Source organism: Sphaeramia orbicularis, chromosome 24 (genome assembly GCF_902148855.1).
Source record: "Sphaeramia orbicularis chromosome 24, fSphaOr1.1, whole genome shotgun sequence".
NCBI classification, from domain to species: Eukaryota; Metazoa; Chordata; class Actinopteri; order Kurtiformes; family Apogonidae; genus Sphaeramia; species Sphaeramia orbicularis.
This window is the reverse complement of record NC_043979.1, coordinates 8,928,050-8,936,499: the sequence shown is the minus strand read 5'-3', so window position 1 is coordinate 8,936,499 and position 8,450 is coordinate 8,928,050.

Sequence of the window (8,450 nt, the reverse complement as noted above, 5' to 3'; positions counted from 1 at the left end):
TCACAAACTCGTATACTAAATTATGGAAACATTAAAACATAGAGTCAAGGATTTCTTTAAATTCAAATGTAGAGAACTAAATAAAAGAAAAAACTTGGAATATAACATCATGGTCAAGCAATATATCACCTTAAAACAGAAAGAACACAGAACTAACATTGAAGAAGATCTTATGGGTGACCTAAAGGTCCTAATAGATAAGTTGAATAGCGAAATGTCATTTAATATTTGTAAAGATACTGAGATAAATGAAAAAGGAAACGTATCACATATTATCACCTCTGCACAAAAACAAATTCAAAGTAAAACTATACAATCAATAAAGAAACCGGATGGTCAAACAGCAAATACTGACAAAGATATTAGAGAAACCATCAGAGAACACTGTGTGAACTCATACAAAAAAAAACGACATAGATAGGAGTTGTACGAAAACTCTTTTAGACTCCATTCGGGACTCTACTCCAATAAATTGTGACTCCCTAAAAGGAGAAATTAAAAGAGAAGAAGTGGTTCAGGCCAGGCCCAGACTGGCTAATCGGGAGGACCAGGACAATTCCCGGTGGGCCGGTATAATATTTGGGCCGCGAGGGCTGGAGTTCACTTTAAATATGTATTTAATATTTTATTTATTTATTTTTGGGGGCCGGTGTTCAGTCATAGCACTGAGTTGATCAGTCATAGCACTGAGTTGATCACATAATCTGCAGCTGCTGTTCCTGGGCCCCACCCCCTCTATGAGCAAACTGTTTGTTTTGTTTGTTTTGGATGGTCTGCTCTCGTTTTTTTCTCATAGTAGATAAATTTTTTCACCTGTTCTTTTTTTTTTCTTATAGTGAATAATTTTTTGGGCCAGTAGATAATTTTTTTTGCCTGTTCTCTTTTTTTTTCTTTTAGTGGATAATTTTTTTGGCTGGTCTCTTTTTTTTCTTATAGGGGATTTTTTTTTTTTTCATCTAGTGGGTAATTTATTTTAGGCTGTTCTCTTTTTTTTTTCTTTCAGTGGATAATTTTTTTTGAGCTGTTCTCTTTTTTTTCCTTGTAGTAGATAATTTTTTTCATCTAGTGGATAATTTTTTTTAGGCTGTTCTCTTTTTTTTTTTCTTGTAGTAGATAATTTTTTTCATTTAGTGGATAATTTTTTTTAGGCTGTTCTCTTTTTTTTCTTATAGTGGATAATTTTTTTAGGCTGTTCTCTTTTTTTTCTTGAAGTAGATAATTTTTTTCATCTAGTGGATAATTTTTTTAGGCTGTTCTCTTTTTTTTCTTGTAGTAGATAATTTTTTTCATCTAGTGGATAATTTTTTTAGGCTGTTCTCTTTTTTTTCTTATAGTGGATAATTTTTTTTGGGCTGTTCTCTTTTTTTTCTTGTAGTAGATAATTTTTTTCATCTAGTGGATAATTTTTTTAGGCTGTTCTCTTTTTTTTCTTATACTGGATAATTTTTTTGGGCTGTTCTCTTTTTTTTCTTGTAGTAGATAATTTTTTTCATCTAGTGGATAATTTTTTTAGGCTGTTCTCTTTTTTTTTCCTTGTAGTAGATAATTTTTTTCGTCTAGTGGATAATTTTTTGGCCTGTTGCACCTCTGGGCCACCGTACTCAGCCAATCCTGTTTAGTTAAATCAATAGCTTATGCAGACGACATCACTGTTGTAATTAAAAACCAGGTGGAGATGGATGTTCTAACTAATCATCTTAATAGGTATGAAATGGCTTCAGGAGCTGTCCTAAATCATAGCAAAACAGAGGGAGTTTGGATCGGAGATGCAATAGATAAACCCAACCTAAATATTCAAACTAAAGATGAAATTAAAATCCTCGGAATCACATTTGGAAATAACAACTGTGGGGAAAGAAATTGGGAACAAAAATTCACCACGATCAAGGAAGAAGTTAACAGATGGCAGAACAAGAATACAAATTATAGAAGTAGAATTAACATTGTGAAAACTCATATCCTCTCCAAACTCCTCTTTTTAGCTAATATTTTCCCTCCAACTGAGAAAATGATAATGCGGTTGAACAAATAGTGTGTAAATCTGATCTGGGGAACCACCAGAGAGGTCACTAAAAGAATACTATTGTTTAAAAATAAAGAACTCGGTGGACTCGGTGCACTAGATATCGGTCTCAAATTAAATATTGCCTTTATTAAGAATGTCTCAATGAGCATGTCACGGAAGTCAATATGGATCGATGACCTGTCTACATGGGGGAAAAAAAAGGCAGGGCAAGGAAAGGACCTTATTACAAAATCATATATGGTGACATAAAAGAAAAGTATAAACATTTAAATATCGACTGGGTTAAGGGGACTTCTAGAGGGATTTACAAATGTATAAGCGATTTTAGCTATGGTGGATTGGTGGATTACAAACATGTAAAGGAAAACGAGAAGAAGACTGTTATTAAAAATATAAAGGACAAATCTATTTCTGAGAATTACAGAGACATCTGCTGGCTTATTTCTGTAAGTAGACTTCCAGCCAGAGCTTTGGTATCCTGGAGCTGTTATGTCACAACAAAACAATGTCCGATGATAAACTGTGGAAATGACGAAACTCAAGAACATGTACTTACTGACTGCTATAGAGCGCAAGCTGTTTGGACTTCCTTTAAAAACATTGGCCTGAGCTGCCCTATAAACTACCGCTCAGTCATGTACGGACTTCTAGAGGAATCAACACCAACAAACAAACTCTTCCAGTTAATCATCTGCATTGTGACAGTCAAGCTCTGGAAAACGAGATGTTTAACAGTCATTAATCAGAATCTCATAGATAGTAATACAGTGATTAAACAAACATTGACTGAACTATGTAGAAGAAGAACTCTGGACAAACAGCAGTCTCTTCCATGGAACATAATAGACTTGTAAGTCAGTCTTCACATTAAAAGAGGAAGGAAGGAGGGAAGAAAAAAAGAGAGAAAAGAGAGGAAAAAGAGAAAAAAAAAACAAACATGTATGCATATTTTAAGAATGTGTGCCTTGTTGTTAAGATGTATATGTATGTACCTTTTTTTTTTTTTTTTTTTTTTTTTTTTATAGGTTTTAATGTGTTTACAAAAGTTTTTTTTTTGTTTTTTTTTTCTTTTCTTAGGTGTTAATGTGTATACAAAGGTTTTTTTTTTTTTAAGTTTGTGAACATAGATAATGTACGGAAGCGTATTGCATTCACAAAAAAAAATAATTTCGGCTCTGTTTTTCTGAATTAATGAGATAATTATCTCATAATTACGAGAAAAAATAAGTTTAAAAACAAAATCGGCGCTGTTTTTCTGAGTTTATGAGATACTGTTTCCTGAAAAAAAAAAAAAAGCTCTGTTTTTCTGAGTTTATGAGATACTGTTTCCTGAAAAAAAAAAAAAAAGCTCTGTTTTTATGAGTTTACGAGATACTGTTTTCCGAAAAAAAAAAAAAAAAAAAAAAAAAAAGCTCTGTTTTTATGAGTTTACGAGATACTGTTTTCCGAAAAAAAAAAAAAAAAAAAAAAGCTCTGTTTTTATGAGTTTACGAGATACTGTTTTCCGGAAAAAAAAAAAAAAAAGCTCTGTTTTTATGAGTTTACAAGATACTGTTTTCCGGAAAAAAAAAAAAAAAAAGCTCTGTTTTTATGAGTTTACGAGATACTGTTTTCCGGAAAAAAAAAAAAAAAAAAAAAAGCTCTGTTTTTATGAGTTTACGAGATACTGTTTTCCGGAAAAAAAAAAAAAAAGCTCTGTTTTTATGAGTTTACGAGATACTGTTTTCTGAAAAAAAATAAAATGTGGCTGTGTTTCTCTGTCAGTGGGACAGTGGTCCCTGGTCCAGGCAGGAGCTCCTTCTATCTGTGCTGCTGAAAGCCTCTCGGGGGAGCGTGAAGTTGTTTCCGTTCTCGTAACCGGTTCCGATTACGGATCATGGAACTAGTTTCGTTCACAGAAATCAGAACCAAGCCCCGCTTCGTGCACGGATCAAGCCCTTCAAGCACACCGGCGCTCGGAGCCTGTAGCCCTGCTTCCTGACAGGGCACGACCGCGGTGATGGGAGTTGGCATTAATGAAGTCAAATAAAATGACATTCACCAGCATTAAAGAAAATATACACAGCAGAAGAGTGCAAATGTGGATTCATTTATTTGTCGGACCTGATGGAAAGCATTAGTCAGAACTAGATCCATGGAGGAGCGGCTTGGTGTACCGGTTCGTCCCCCCTCCAATAACTTTCCATCAGGTCCAGGTGGACAGCTATCCGCTCCCCGGTGTGTAAGCCGGACTGGAGCGGGTGGACGGAGCAGCTCAACTCAACAGAACCCCGGCGCTCGGAGCCTGTAGCCCGGCTTCCTGACAGGACAGGACGCGGTGATGGGAGTTGGCATTAATGACTACCACTACTACTAGGACTCCTGCCATGGGGCGGGTGTCCTGTCCCGGTGCATTGGGCCGACCAGGTGAACCAGTGTTTTCCATGGCTGGTGGTCCTGTGCCAGCTGCTCTGCGTCCTCCATGGTAACTCCATGTTGTTGGAGGTCGCCTGCAATGACGTCGAGCCATCAGGTGCGGGACTTGCCTTGTGGTCGTTTCCAGTCTGCGGACTTTGGGTCAAACTGAAGGATGGCTCTTGTTGGATGGTCAGGAGGGAGGCGGAGGACATGACCGAACCAGCGGGGGCGACGTTGCGCGGCCAGGCTGGATGCTTTGGGCTGGCGTGTGCGGGCTCCAAGCACCTGATTGGAAACCCGCCGGGTCCACCTGATGTTTTCGATGGTTCTGAGAGCCCTGCTATCAAAGCCATCTATTCTGGCAGCCAGAGTCTGGTTTAAGGGCCATGTTTCCGAGCCATAGAGCAGGATGGAGAGGACGGCAGAGTTGTAGATCCAGAGCTTCGTCCTGCGTGAGATGGTCTGGTTCCGCCACAGTGGTTTCCAGAGAGACTGCAGAGCTGATGCTGCCAGGGCCCTTCTGCGGGTAATCTCTGGTTTTAGGTCCCCGTTGTCTGTCATCACCCCAGATACACAAAGCTCTTGACAGGTTCTACAATGTCATTACTAAGCTGCAAGGGAGGTGGATCTGGCCCATCACCGACATGCGTGAGGTTGGTTTTTGTCCAGTTCACTTGGAGGCCAAGCTTCTGTGCCTCTTCACTGCAACTGCCCAGAGCATCTGTCAGCTGACTGTAGGATGTGCTGAGCAGGATGGTGTCAGCAGCGTACTCCAGGTCCTGGCATTAATGAAGTCAAATAAAATGACATTCACCAGCATTAAAGAAAATATACACAGCAGAAGAGTGCAAATGTGTATTCATTTATTTGTCGGACCTAATGGAACGCATTAGTCAGAACTAGATCCGTGGAGGAGCTCTTGGTGCCCCGGTTCACCCCCCACCCCCATAGCTTTCCACCTGGACCTGATGGAAAGCTGTCCGGGGGTGGGGGGTGAACCGGGACACCAAGACGCATATTTTATTTAATCATGGTGAATGTCATTTTATTTGACTTCATTAATGCCAACTCCCATCACCGCGTCCTGTCCTGTCAGGAAGCCGGGCTACAGGCTCCGAGCGCCGCTGTTCTGTCGAGTTGAGCTGCTCCGTCCACCTGCTCCAGTCCGGCTTACACACCGGGGAGCGGATAGCTGTCCACCTGGACCTGATGGAAAGTTATTGGAGGGGGGACGAACCGGTACACCAAGCCGCTCCTCCATGGATCTAGTTCTGACTAATGCTTTCCATCAGGTCTGACAAATAAATGAATACACATTTGCACTCTTCTGCTGTGTATATTTTCTTTAATGCTGGTGAATGTCATTTTATTTGACTTCATTAATGCCAACTCCCATCACCGCGGTCGTGCCCTGTCAGGAAGCAGGGTTACAGGCTCCGAGCGCCGGTGTGCTTGAAGGGCTTGATCCGTGCACGAAGCGGGGCTTGGTTCTGATTTCTGTGAACGAAACTAGTTCCATGATCCGTAATCGGAACCGGTTACGAGAACGGAAACAACTTCACGCTCCCCCGAGAGGCTTTCAGCAGCACAGATAGAAGGAGCTCCTGCCTGGACCAGGGACCACTGTCCCACTGACAGAGAAACACAGCCACATTTTATTTTTTTTCAGAAAACAGTATCTCGTAAACTCATAAAAACAGAGCTTTTTTTTTTCCGGAAAACAGTATCTCGTAAACTCATAAAAACAGAGCTTTTTTTTTTTTTTTTCCGGAAAACAGTATCTCGTAAACTCATAAAAACAGAGCTTTTTTTTTTTTTCCTGGAAAACAGTATCTCGTAAACTCATAAAAACAGAGCTTTTTTTTTTTCCGGAAAACAGTATCTCGTAAACTCATAAAAACAGAGCTTTTTTTTTTTTTTTTCGGAAAACAGTATCTCGTAAACTCATAAAAACAGAGCTTTTTTTTTTTTTTTTCAGGAAACAGTATCTCATAAACTCAGAAAACCAGCGCCGATTTTTTTTTTTAACTTATTTTTTCTCGTAATTATGAGATAATTATCTCATTAATTCAGAAAAACAGAGCCGAAATTATTTTTTTTTGTGAATGCAATACGCTTCCGTAATAATGTGCTGTTTCATAAGTGAACGTATTTATGGGTGGCTAAACAAGTGTGTTAAGCATAGGGACCTATGTCTGTGCCTGTATTTCTTTGAACATTTCAATAAAGAATATTAAAAAAAAAAAAGATAGGGGGAGGTGAAGCACTGGGTTTCTTTTGGTGAGTTTTATTTATTTGTCCTGCTAGCCAGCTAGGAGCCTCGGATAAATGTAAGCTAGCTGGCTAATATTTGTTCATCATAAACTCAGCTTTAGTGTTTGCGTCATGAAAGTTGGCTAATATAAAATGAATATGTCTCATGTCAACAGACAGTCTTGGAATGACTGACTGACTCCTGACCTGTTTATTCAGATTATAACAGGGAGGGCATGTTGTTGTAGTCTGCTTTGTCATTGTTCAGTGGAAGTTGTCTCCCAGATATTTGACACTTAGCATTATTTTAGCATTACTTAGGATTAATTTACTGTTTAGTGTATATTTTATAGGCCTCTAATTAGAACTGTGCTACTCTTTTATAATTAAAAATATATATTTTACAGGTTTGTTTAAGTGATTTATAAATATTAGGCATCAGAAACTTTGTTTATATAGTGCCAAATCATAACAAAAGTTGACCCCTGACACTTTACGTAAAGAGCTGGTCAAAACCAGACTCTTAGGCCAAAATAACATCTATCTATATGTCTGTCTGTCTGTCTGTCTCAGTGGAGATTTTTTTTTTTTTCGTGCATACACGCAAGGGGAAATAGAGTTTTGGGATCCTGAATTTCACAGTATGCAACAAAAAATACATTAACATATCAATCAATCAATCAAATTTTATTTATATCGCACCAAATCATAACAAACGTTATCTCATGACACTTTACATATCGAGTTGGTCAAAAGCAGACTCTAAGCCAATTTACAGAAACCCAACAGAATTCTCCAGGAGCAAATACTTGTGACTGGTGACAGTGGTGAGGAAAAACTTACTTTTAACAGGCAGAAACCTCGAGCAGACCCTGACTCCTGGAGGATGGCCGTCTGCCTTGACAAGTTGGGGTTAGCGATAGAGGGCAAAGGAGGAGAAAAAGAGAGAGCGATAGAGATAGAGAGAGACTGGGGGACAGAGGGAGAAGGGGGGAAGTAGGGGGGAAGTAGGGGGAGACACATGGATGCAATTGATGCACAGATAACTGAACTAGAACTGTCAAAAGTAGATCAACTGGTGTTAGTATAATTACTAGAAACCAGAGCAAAGGTCCATGACTGTTAATACTACTACTACAAATACAAGTACTAACAGTGTACTACTATTACAACAGTTAGTACAAATAATAGAAACCTCTACCATCTATGGAACTATATAATAAACACTATCATAACTATATGGATAAGTGACTGATGACAATGAAGGCAGGAGAGAAGAAGGACCACAGCAGCAGGTCCGGAGATGATCCAGGGAAAACCTGTGATGATCCTGGGAAAACCTGTGAGGAGATAAAGCACAGAGACTCCAGGGAAGAAGTCAAGTCAGTAACAATTATTCACTGGGACGTAAATAGAAGAGAAAATTAGGAGAGAAAAGGTCAGGGAGAATGAGGAGCAGAGAGGAGGTCAAAGAGGAGGAGGAGCAGAGAAGAGCTCAGTGTATCCAGATGAGTCTCCCAGCAGTCTAAGCCTGTAGCAGCATAACTAAGAGCAGCCTGAACCACCCTAACTATAGGATTGATCAAAAAGGAATGTTTTTAACCTACTCTTAAACATAGAGAGGGTGTCTGTCTCCCAGACTGAGGCAGGGAGGTGGTTCCACAATCATGGAGCTTGATAGCTGAAGGCTCTGGCCCCTGTCCTACTTTTGGAGATTCTAGGGACCACCAGTAAGCCTGCATGTTGAGAGCGTAGTGCTCTAGATGGATTGTAT